This window comes from Lithobates pipiens, unplaced genomic scaffold (genome assembly GCF_037356315.1).
Source record: "Lithobates pipiens isolate NorthernLeopardFrog02 unplaced genomic scaffold, aLitPip1_a1.2 Scaffold_8, whole genome shotgun sequence".
Classification (NCBI taxonomy): domain Eukaryota; kingdom Metazoa; phylum Chordata; class Amphibia; order Anura; family Ranidae; genus Lithobates; species Lithobates pipiens.
In genome coordinates, this window is record NW_027507903.1 from 305,029,480 (window position 1) to 305,041,878 (window position 12,399).

Sequence of the window (12,399 nt, forward strand, 5' to 3'; positions counted from 1 at the left end):
AAGCTGTAGCAAGTTCTTGTGTTTATATAAGCCCATTTTGCTGTAGGTCAGGTTAATTCAAACCCAACTAAAGCCCTTTTTTGTTTTAGCTAGTAAGTCATATACAGTAATAGACATGTCATTTTACACACACACACACACACACACACACACACACACACACACACACACACACACACACACACACACACACACACACACACACACACACACACACACACACATAAAAAATTAGGATACCACTTTCTCCCCTTCTACCTCCAGGAATGGATCAATAATCTTCACTTACCAGCAAAAGTTCAAATTAAATCATAAAAAATACATCATCTCGCTTTATCCTTGCTTTAATCTTATTTTATTAAAATAACAGGAATTACACTCACATTAGAAAGTGCACTCTTTCCTGTGCACGCACAGTATCTCAAATAAGTGAGTACACTCCTCACATTTTTTTAAAATATTTTATTATATCTTTTCATGTACAACACTGAAGAAATTACACTTTGCTACAAGTAGTGAGTGTACAGCCAGTATAACAGTATAGATTTGCCCCTCAAAATAACTCAACACACAGTCATTCATGTCTAAACCACTGGCAACAAAAGTGAGTACATGCCTAAGTGAAAATTTTCAAATTGGAGCCAATTAGCCATTTTCCCTCCCCGGTGTCATGTGACTCGTTAGTGTTACAAGGTCTCAGGTGTGAATGGGGAGAAGGTGTATTAAGTTTGATGTTGTAGCTCTCACTCTCTCATACTGGTCACTGGAAGATCAACATGGCCCCTAAAGGCAAACAACTCTCTGAGGATCTGAAAAAAAGAATTGTTGCTCTACATAAAGATGGCATACGCTATAAGAAGATTGCCAAGACCCTGAAACTGAGCTGCAGCATGGTGGCCAAGACCATACAGTGGTTTAAAAGGGCAGGTTTCACTCAGAGCAGGCCTCGCCATGGTCTACCAAAGAAGTTGTGTGCACGTGCTCAGCATCATATCCAGAGGTTGCCTTTGGGAAATAGACATATGAGTGCTGCCAGCATTGCTGCAGAGGTTGAAGGGGCTGGAGGTCAGCCTGTCAGTGCTCAGACCATACTCTGCACACTGCACCAAGTTGGTCTACATGGCTGTATTCCCAGAAGTAAACCACTTCTAAAGATGATGCACAAGAAAGCCTGCAAACAGTTTGCAGACTAAGGATGTGGATAACTGGAACCATGTCCAGTGGTATGATGAGACCAACATAAACTTATTTGGTTTAGATGATGTTAAGCAGGTGTGGTGGCAACCAGGTGAGGAGTACAAAGACAAGTGTGTCTTGCCTACAGTCAAGCATGGTGGTGGGAGTGTCATGGTCTGGGGCTGCATGAGTGCTGCCAGCACTGGGGAGCCACAGTTCATTGAGGGAACCATGAATGCCAACATGTACTGTGACATACTGAAGCAGAGCGTTATCCCCTCCCTTCAGAGACTGGGCTACAGGGCAGGATTCCAGCATGATAAAGACCCCAAACACACCTCTAAGACTACCACTACCTTGCTAAAGAAGCTGAGGGTAAAGGTGATGGACTGGCCAAGCATGTCTCCAGACCTAAACCCTATTGAGCATCGGTGGGACATTCTCAAACGGAAGGTGGAGGAGCGCAAGGTCTCTAACCTGTGAATTTGCGTGGTCATGCGACGTGGCTCCCAAACAAAATTGACGTCCTTTTTTCCCACAAATAGAGCTTTCTTTTGGTGGTATTTGATCACCCCTGCAGTTATTATTTTTTGCGCTATAAACAAAAATAGAGCGACAATTTTGAAAAAAATGCTTTATTTTTTACTTTTTGTTATAATAAATATCCCCCAAAAATATATATAAAAAAAAAAATTTCCCTCAGTTTAGGCCGATACGTATTCTTCTACATATTTTTGGTAACAAAAAATCGAATTAAGCGATTATTGATTGGTTTGCGCAAAAGTTATAGCGTTTACAAAATAGGGGATAGTTTTATGGCATTTTTATTAATATTTTTTTATTACTAGTAATGGCGACGATCAATAATTTTTATTGTGACTGCGACATTATGGAGGACACATCGGACATTTTTAACACATTTTTGGGACCATTGTCATTTATACAGCAATCACTGCTATATAAAGGCAGTGATTCCTGTGTAAATGACACTGGCAGTGAAGGGGTTAACCAGTGGGTGGCAGTGTAGGGGTTAAGTATTCCTAGGGGTGTGTTACTAACTGTTGGGGGCTGGGCTTTCATTTAGTGAACACTGATCTCTGCTCCAATCACATGGAGCAGAGATCAGTGTCACTAGTTGCTAGGCAGAATGGGGAGGGACCCGCGACTGCACTCACGGGGGTCCCAACCAGCACGCGAGCGCGCCGCTGGCGGCTCGCTCACGATGGCAGGGTGGCAAATTTAAAGGGATGTACAGGTACGCCCATTTGCCTGCCCGTGCTATTCTGCCGACATACATATGCGCGCATTGGTCGGAAACTGGTTAAGCAAATCTTTTATCCAGATAACGACTGAAAATCCATTACCCCAAGATGCATTGTTAGCCTTTCTGACAGTTATACCCAAACAAGGGAAGGACCCAGGACACTGTGCTAATTATAGACCCATATCGCTTTTAAATACAGACATGAAGTTACTAGCAAAAATTTTAGCCACAAGATTACAAGAGAAAATTACACGGGTGGTACATATCGATCAGACCGGATTTATGCCAGGTAGAGAAACCAGAGATAACACTATTAGAGCATTGCATATGTTACACTGGATGACAATGGAAGTAAAAAGACCTCAGGAGTCAGGAATAATGTTATCTATGGATGTCAAGAAGGCCTTTAATAGAGTAAATTGGAGATTTATGGAAGAAGTGCTGAAAGAAATAGGGCTGGGTGAGAGAATGATGGGATGGGTGATGGCTTTATACACGGGTCCAAGGGCAAGAGTAAAGGTGAATGGGACATTATCAGAAGGGTTTGATATATTGAAAGGAACAAGGCAGGGATGCCCCCTATCCCCAATTCTATTCTCCTTAGTATTAGAACCATTCTTATGTAGAATTAGAAGCAATAGGAAGATAAGGGGAGTAGAAATAGGAGATAGAGAATATAAAGTATCAGCATATGCTGATGATTTGTTACTATCCTTGGTGAATCCACATGACTCCATAGAAGAGGTGATGCAGGAGGTGAAGAGATATGGAAGACTGTCAAATTTGAAGATCAATGCAGTTCATATCTCAGCAGATGTAAATGCACTGTTTGAACAAAATTATAGTCCCTTATTAATAAAAATAGAAGAAGATCTTAAGAGATGGAAAGTACAGACCCCAAACGTTTTTTTTTTTAAATACGTAAGATATTTCTAGTATTTATCTGGGAAAATGGAAAAGCAAGAATAGCCCATAAAATCCTATGCAGAGGGAAGGATGAAAGGGGTGTGGGACTACCGGATATGGTGAGATATTATAGAGCCATGGCACTGGTTCGAATACTGAATTGGTGCCATGATGGTGAGGAGAAAGAATGGGTGAGGATTGAGAAAAGAATGGCAGAAAGAGAACTAGCGGGGGCACCCTGGATACCAGCAAAGGACAGAGGGCTATCTAAAAGGACATCTCCATTGATGCAAAATACATTGGCAGTATGGAATAGATTAAATAAAAATATTATTTTAGGCACAGATGTGGAAGAATTGAGAATTAGGTGGAGGATTCATAAGCAGGAAAGGAAGTAGACTAAAATCACTAAAGGGAGAAAGAATTTATATAGTGGATACAAATACGCATATAGGATAGAATACACTGAGTAGAATAACACCAAAAATTATTAAGAGGAAAAGAAAAACTTAAGAAAATACTGCGTAATTTTATTAGAATTGAACTGAAGAAGTAGATAATCCCCCCGGGCCTTAATCTTAATATAATATGGAGGAAAAGAAAGAATTGATAAGATATTAGAGCTGAAAATTTGTCTGTACATGGATAGAAAAATGTGTTTAATAAAATTTTGAATTATAAAAAAAGAAGCATCTGATGCATATAACCAGCATTCTCAAGAAATCCAACTGTTACAAGCTAAAGTAATCGATCTCGAAGATCGTTCCAGATGGAAAAACATGAAGTTCAGGGGTATTCCTGAAAATGTCAAACCTCCAGACCTCATACCCTACATCCAGCAACTATTTCTCAAGCTCATTCCCCAATTAACCCAAGCAGATATTGCTATTGATCCCAGGGTGGCAAAACCAAACCATCTACCAGAAACAGTGCCAGGAGTTGTGCTGGCATGTATTAATTTTTTCCAAACCAAAGAAAAAATTATGTCTGCTGCCCGCATCACTGCTCCCCTGCCAGAACCTTATTCTTCAATTTTGCTCTATACAGATATATCCGCTGCAACTGCGCAGAAGCGAAGATAATTTGCTCCAGTCGCTACTGTCCTCTGGGACCGCAACATCACCTACAAGTGGAGTTCCCCCACCAAATTGGTGGTAACATTCCAAAATCAAACCACAGCTATGTTCACTATTAAAGAAGGGATCAAACAACTGCTAAATTGGGGCCTCATCTCCACACCCCCACCCGTGATGGACTCTCGCCATCCGAAATCAGTTGCACATGGCCGTGACTATACCAACCGTGCTTCACTCCGTGATCAACGCTTACTCTTATCCGAGGCCAACTCTGTTCCTATCCGAGCAATCTGGACATTATTTTTCAATCCGTAACAACTGACTGTCCCAGATGAGTATTCTATGTTCTCTATTTGCTCTTTGCCTTTTGTTGTACTGTGTTTTTTTTTTTTTCTCACACTCCCCCCTGGATAACACAGGGTGCTAAGCACTCTATCACAAAATCTATACCGCACTACAAGTTCAACAAGCCATTACCTACTGCTTTTTAAGTTTTCTTAAACCTGCTGTTATATTAACAATTAATAGGCACTATTGTTAAATATTACTAAGCTGTTTGGAGTCTGACTTAACAGGTGTTCTCATCCCTCCCCCCCACGCATCCCAACACCTCGCCCACACGCCTTTGCTATGGCTCTTACCATTGCCTCACTAAATGTCAAAGGCCGCAACTCCCCCTTTAAGCGTCACTCACTATGGAAAGAAGCACTAAGACTTAACGCAGATCTTATGTGCACGCAAGAGACCCATTTCTCCTCTCTTCAACCCCCATCTTGTTCACATAAAAAATTTCTGCACTTCTTTTTTGCCAACTCTCCTAAGAAAAAAGCTGGAGTCCTCATAGCGATATGCTCGACTGTAGCATTTCAGCTGATCCACTCAGAGGTAGATATTTTAGGCAGATATATTATACTACATGCCTCCATATAAATATAAAATCATCATGGAGAACCTAATACCCTTTCAAGAGCACCCTGTAATGATTTGTGGGGATTTTAATCAAATTATAGATCCACTCCTTGACTCCTCTAACCCAGCCAGGAGACAATCCACTGCTCTTTCATCCCTACTCCACTCTAATGACCTACATGATCCTTGGAGATGCCTACATGACTCCAAAAAGGATTACTCTTCTCCCAGTGCCAGAGTTATCAACTCAGGTATTCTTTCAGACCCTTTCCATATAACCAATGGAACTCACCAAGGCTGCCCCCTCTCCCCGTTAATCTTTACTCTTATCATGGAGCCACTAGCCCTTTCCATTCGTACAAACCTTGCCATTTCCGGCATCGAAATTGGAGAATGTGACCACAAAATCAGTCATTATGCAGACGATATAATCGTCTCTATTACCAACCCCACACAATCTCTTCCTCAGCTCCATCATACCCTTGACCTTTTCAGTACAACATCTTTATACAAAATGAATTACTCCAAGTCATGTATTATTGGAGCCAATATCGATCCTATTACCAAACGTAGCATTGCTCAACATGACTCTTTCTCATGGGCCCTAGACTCTACCCTCTCCTATCTAGGTATCCGACTGACTACACCTACTTTACGCTTATTCCTCAATTTTTCACATCTAGTTACCAATTTACAGAATACTGTACAAAACATACGAAGCGTGCAAGCATCATGGGCCGGAAGCATTGAGCTTACCAAGATGTAACTTTTACCTCATATACTCTACCTATTCCGAACCTTACCTATTCCCTTCCTACAATCGCATCTCAACAAACTACAAGCTATCCTAACCTCTTTTGTTTGGAATGGGAAACACCCCAGGATTAAAAGATCTACCCTTTGTTCACCAACATCTGCTGGCGGAATGTGAGCGCCCAGTGTCTCAGTGTACTTCAACCCACCATCCTTGATCAAGCCAAACACTGGTGGAAAGCGGACCTACAAACTCCCTGGATACAAATTGAAGCAACAGTCCTGGAAACTCAACCTAAACTAACCCTGGAAGCATTACTCCTGCAACACCACAAACAGCAAAGCTATCTTTTTTCACAGTCAGTGTGACTCTTAAAACATGGCAAGCTCTTCTTCAACAAATAGGTGGCATACCCCACCGACTACTTCATGTCGTACCTCTTGAAGCTCTATGATCAATCCTACCCGATCTCCCAATTTAGAATTGGATACATAAAGGAGTCACTACCATTGGAGATCTTTCCATGACACTCTGCTCTTGCCCTTTCAGCAACTACAAAAGACCTACCACATTCCACATAGAGACTTCTTTGTTTAACTTAGAATCTGCTCAGCGCTTTCACAAGTGACCTGGTATAAAATTCCCTCCTTCTGGCTCCTACTTAAATTTTACGACACAGGACTTCCCTGTCTAAAGTCGGGGGGGGGGGGATGAAAATGCACTTTGCGCCTTATTTTTCTGCAGCACTTTTGACATTTAAACTTGCTTATTCTTTTATTTTGTCATCCATAAACAAATTACTATGTACCTGTATTATATACTGAAGCATGATGGTTACTGGTTTCCACTGTTTTGTATTCTATGATAAAATCCAATAAAAACTTTGAAAAAAAAAAGTGAAATATTCCTTTAAATTTCATACCTGGGGGTATGCCTGTAAAGTAGCACATTTTCCCGTGTTTACAACAGTCCCTGCACAAAATTACATTTCTAAAGAAAAAAAGTAATTTAAAACTACTCGCGGCTATGATGAATTGTCTATGGGAGAAATCAAAAGTACTAATTTTCAAATGCTTATATGCATGGTATTAAAAAATGTTTGGGGAAGTGGATCCTGCCCCAGGGGACATGTATCAATGTAAAAAAAAGTTTTAGAAATGGCAGTTTTTTAGGGAGCAGTGATTTTAATAATGCTTAAAGTGAAATAATAAAAGTGAAATATTCCTTTAAATTTTTTTTAATTGTCGGGTCTTGGCAATACAGATATAAGTCATTGGAAAAAACGGCATGGGGTCCCCCCAAAAATCCATATCAGGCCCTTTGGGTCTGGTATAAATGTTAAGGGGAACGCAGAACCAAAATTAAAATAAACATTTGTGGGGGTCCCTTCAAATTCCATACCAGTCCCTTCAGGTCTGGTATGGATATTAACCACTTAAGGACCGCCTCACGCCGATATATGTTGACAGAATGGCATGGCTGGGCACAAGCACATACAGGTATGTTGCCATTTAAGTGCCCAGCCGTGGGTCGTGCGCGCTCCGCCACCGGCGCCCTCGCGACGCGGTCCTGAGCTCCGTGAGAGGGGCTGCGGGACCTGTCACAGAACTGAAGAACGGGGAGAGGTAAGTGTAAACAAACATCTCTTCGTGCTTCCTAGTGAGTCCTTTCACTGATCGTCTGTTCCCTGTCATAGGGAAAGACGATTAGTGACGTCACAGGCCAAGCCCTGCCCCCAACAGTAAAAAAAAAACACACACAATCAACCCCTACACTGCCCCCTAGTGGTTAACCCCTTCAGTGCCAGTGACATTTTTACAGTAATCAGTGCATTTTTAATCGCACTGATTGCTGCATTAATGCCAATGGTCCCAAAAATGTGTCAAAAGTGTCCTCGATAATGTTGCAGTCACAATAAAAATCGCTGATCGCCACCATTACTAGTAAAAAAAATAATTAATAAAAATGCCATAAAACTATCCCCTATTTTGTAGACGCTATAACTTTTGCGTAAACCAATTGATAAACACTTATTGCGATTCTTTTACCAAAAATATTTAGAAGAATACGTATTGGCCTAAACTGAGGAAAAAAACATTTTTTATATATTTTTGGGGGATATTTATTATAGCAATAAGTAAAAAAATATAGCATTTTTTTCAAAACTGTTGCTCTATTTTTGTTTATAGCGTGGAAAATAAAAACCGCAGAGGTGATCAACTACCACCAAAAGAAAGCTCTATTTGTGGGGAAAAAAGGAAGCCAATTTTGTTTGGGAGCCACCTTGCATGACCGCACAATTTTCAGTTAAAGCGACGCAGTGCCGAATCGTAAAAAGAGGCTTGGTCCTTTAGCTGCATATTGGTCCGGGGCTTAAGTGGTTAAGGAGAACCCTGTGCCAAATTTTTTCTTTTTAATTTTTAAAATGGCTTAGGGGGTCCATCTCTAATGGGAACCCTGCGCCAAAATAAAAAAAATGGTGTGCCCCCCCCCCCCCCCAAAATCCATACCAGACCCTTATCCGAGCACGCAACCCGGCAAGCCGCAGGAAAAGAGGGGGGACGAGAGAGTGCCTCCCCTCCTGAACCATACCAGGCCACATGCTCTCAACATGGGGAGGGTGTTTTGGGGTAGCATGTCCCTGCATATTATTTTGAAAATCTGCTAACCTTTTCTAAAAACAGCTTAAAGACATCCCCAAGCATGTAATTTAAAGGATTTGTGTTCATTCCATGCACCACTCAAATTTGCAATAAAATTGTCCCTCTCACCACTGTACAATATTTTCTTAAATGTATTTTTGTTTTCTTAAATGTTATCCCAGAGCAGTATCCAGTTAGCATGGTCTTTTTGACAATAGCTTGTTTATTAGGCTTAAAAATGGAATTGAATTTAGTATAAAGATTTGCCCCTATAGACTTCAGTTTATTTTGCTGCTAAATTTGGGTTTGCAAGTTTTAAACAGAATTAAATGAAGCCCCTGCAGCAGATGCGCTCAGCTCTAGTGACAGATACTCTTTAAGAATATGTCAGAGGTCTATTAGAAACCTGAGGCCACCCATGTGTCCATCAGATGCAGATCCTGATCTGATCCTGATCTGTATCTGAAATGACTTAGAGCACCAGCACAAGAAGGTAAGAAACGGATAGTGCTCTTTGTTGGAAGTATGACTGAGTGAGGGACTGTCCCGCTTTTGGAACCAAATAATTTTGTCACTTTTTCTTTCTTAGTTGTCCCTCTTTTTGATCTTATGTGCAGATAGCTATGAAACTTACCATTTAACTACCAAAAGTGTTACTTTGCACTAAGACCTTAATCCTATTGCTTAACTATCTTGTTTTCTATTTTAAAATCAGTATATACTGTAGGAAAAATAATGTTAAAAAAAACAATTCTGATTTTAGTCAATAAGGCAGCCCAATCTGGCTGGGGGGAGGGTAGAAAAGGCATATGACAGCCATAGCTCCCAAATTTTGAGGAACTTGGCAGGAGAGTTGTTGCTGAAAATACCCTTTTATTCATTTAGGCCCCCTGTCACTCACAGGCTCTTTCAGGATCCTCAGATTATCTAATATAGGGATTAAAATCACAGTCATCAGCTTTGAGTTCTTTCATTCTTCCAACTGATTTTACGTAACATCATCCATTTTTTCCCCTGAAAGTCAGTCCCTTAAAATCTACCCACCAACCCACAGTTTTTTTTTGAGTAAATCATTATTGAATTTAAAAAGCTGCATGTATGGATTGTTTTGGAAGTGTCTGAAGTATTATAATTCCATACTGTGTGTTTCTGTTAAACAATGATTTTTGGGTTTAGCTGGGCTAAAAGTAGCATGACAGATACTTTTGGCTTATTTCAGAGCCATCCATCCAATTACACTAAGGTGCATTAATTCCCATTTTCAAGGTCAGGAAAGCACCAAAGAAAACATGGCACTCCTCCAGCCATGGTGAGTTCTCAAAATGAAAGGGCTCCATGTCTTAAAGTAGTAGTAAAATCCACTTGGTTATTTTTACCTTCAGGTAAGCCTATAATATATGACCTCTCACAGTAAATAGAACGTGAAAATGCAATAGTTTGAGTAAATATAAACTGCTAAATACCTTTTCTCATCAGCAGTATATAGCAGTCTTCTGACTTCTATCAGAGTCCGGCCAAGCACTGGTTAAAGCTTGTATGAGGAGTTTACATTCTCCTATGACTGTCCTATGAGGTTGCATGAACCCCTGACTTGCTGTCTGTACAGTGCTGATTGGCCCTGTGCTGATCACATGCTCCCTCCCCTAAAAAAAAAATCTCTAGCAATACACACCCAACTGAGCATGTGCCCCTAAGGCTCTGTACTATCAGCAAATGGATTGGGGACTGTGGAAGAAGGGGAGGATTGGAGAAGAGAGGATCAAACAGCCTTTTTACAAAATGCAGAGGATTCCGCAGTGGGTATAACAAGCATGCTATACTGCATATACAGACGGATTGTACTGTTGTGGGGTTAGTAACACTTTAAAGCTGTAACATACTTTCCAACTGCTCTGGGATTGGCTGCAGTTGGCTGCATTCTCTCCACATTTATTAACAATAACAAGTAAACAATGTACACAATCTGTATGAAATTTACTGGGTAGAACCTGCTCTTTACACAACATGCATCCCTTAATTTTCAGGTTCTTTGCATATCCCTCCATTATGTCTATTCTTTTCTATTTTTGGTCTGAGGTATGAATAATAATTTTGAAAAGCCTTGTCAGTGGCCTATACTAACACACACCTGCATAAAACCCAATAAAACACGTTGCTGACCATTTTAGGTCATATTTGCAAATTATGGATGATGTTGGAAATTTGAGGAAAATTAGCCATTAATACTGTGTTAAAGAAAGTCTGTTGTTGACATTACTTCTAATATCTAGTGAAACGATCCAGTTGCAAAAACAGAAGACACTGGTGATGGAGGGTCTCAACAACATAGAGACCAATGGCAAAGCATGCACATGAAGCAGGCTGAGGCAGGCCAGAGTTTTAATTTCTACAGAAGTCTTAAGTTGAAATTTAAATTGGCTATTAATTTTTGCACAGTACGTCACCCTATATTTCAGGGCTCTGAGGGCACTCAAGAAGATATCTGAAGAAGGGGCCCAGCATCTATAGGTGTTCACTTTAAAGATGTACTTCCAATTTGTAAGCAGGTAGATGTTACTTGTTTATGTTTTAAAAGGTTCTGTTGTTTTCAATTGATATCTATGCTTAGATTCCTATATTAGAGTATTCGATTGTTTAGTTGTGCTTGCGCTGCAGAAGTGGTACTCCCTGGAAGATAAGGTTTAACTCTGCTAGCCAGGTTTTCCTGGGCTTTTTAAGGAGGTACTGCCCTCTGCCGGGGCAAACACATAAAAAGCGAGGAAACCATCTCTCAGGGATGCCTTAGTTAGTAAGGCGGCCGGAGGTAAAGTTTCAGGGCTCCCCACTTAAGGACCAGAATGCTGATAAGGATGTGAACTACTACTGGCACTTGACTGCTCCCTGTGGGAGCCCAGTCATGGTTCAAAGGATATGGACTCATTCTTTGGACTTAAAAGGATTTTCTCAACTAATTAGGGTATGACCACCTCATGGGGCAATTAGGGGCACCAGTGGATGTTTAGTGAAGATAACTTGTTGAACTGTTTGTTTGTTATATATGAACAACTTCAGTAAAGAACGTTTATTGTTATTTAACTTGACTTGGTCTCAAGTTACCTGAGGACAATCTTAAAGGGATGCAATGCATGTATGGTGTATCACAAGAACAGGGATTTAAAAGGGGACAAGACAAGTCAGAGAATATGCAGTGCCAATGTCTAACATGCAGTGAAATTAAATGCTGCACAACTAAAGTGAGGAAGGATTTATGAAATGTATTGATCGACTTTTATCCATAATGCATAGATTGTAATGAGGAACTGATGTCCGTAGTGAACAATTTAAAGAGTACAGAAGTTGGGCCACAGATTACAAGGAGTTAATTAAGTGTTATGGAGAAGCATTGCTTTCAAGTTGGAGTGCTGCCTGAACGTCATCCGTTAAATGGCATCCTTAGCCCGCCTTTTGGGGCACTAATGAGCGCTCTATCTGGGTCCCCTCATGGGCGCAGTAAGTTTGCCCACAAGTTTATTCAATTTACTAGCGTGACAAGTTTCATTGACCTGGGTTTTTTATCCTTTCTTCCTCCCTTATCAAACCCAAAATACACATCTTCTTAGTTGACAAAGGCTTATCTTCCTTTCTTTATCCCTGACCTGTGTACCACCCCACTATCAGCCCATAGCTGCACCT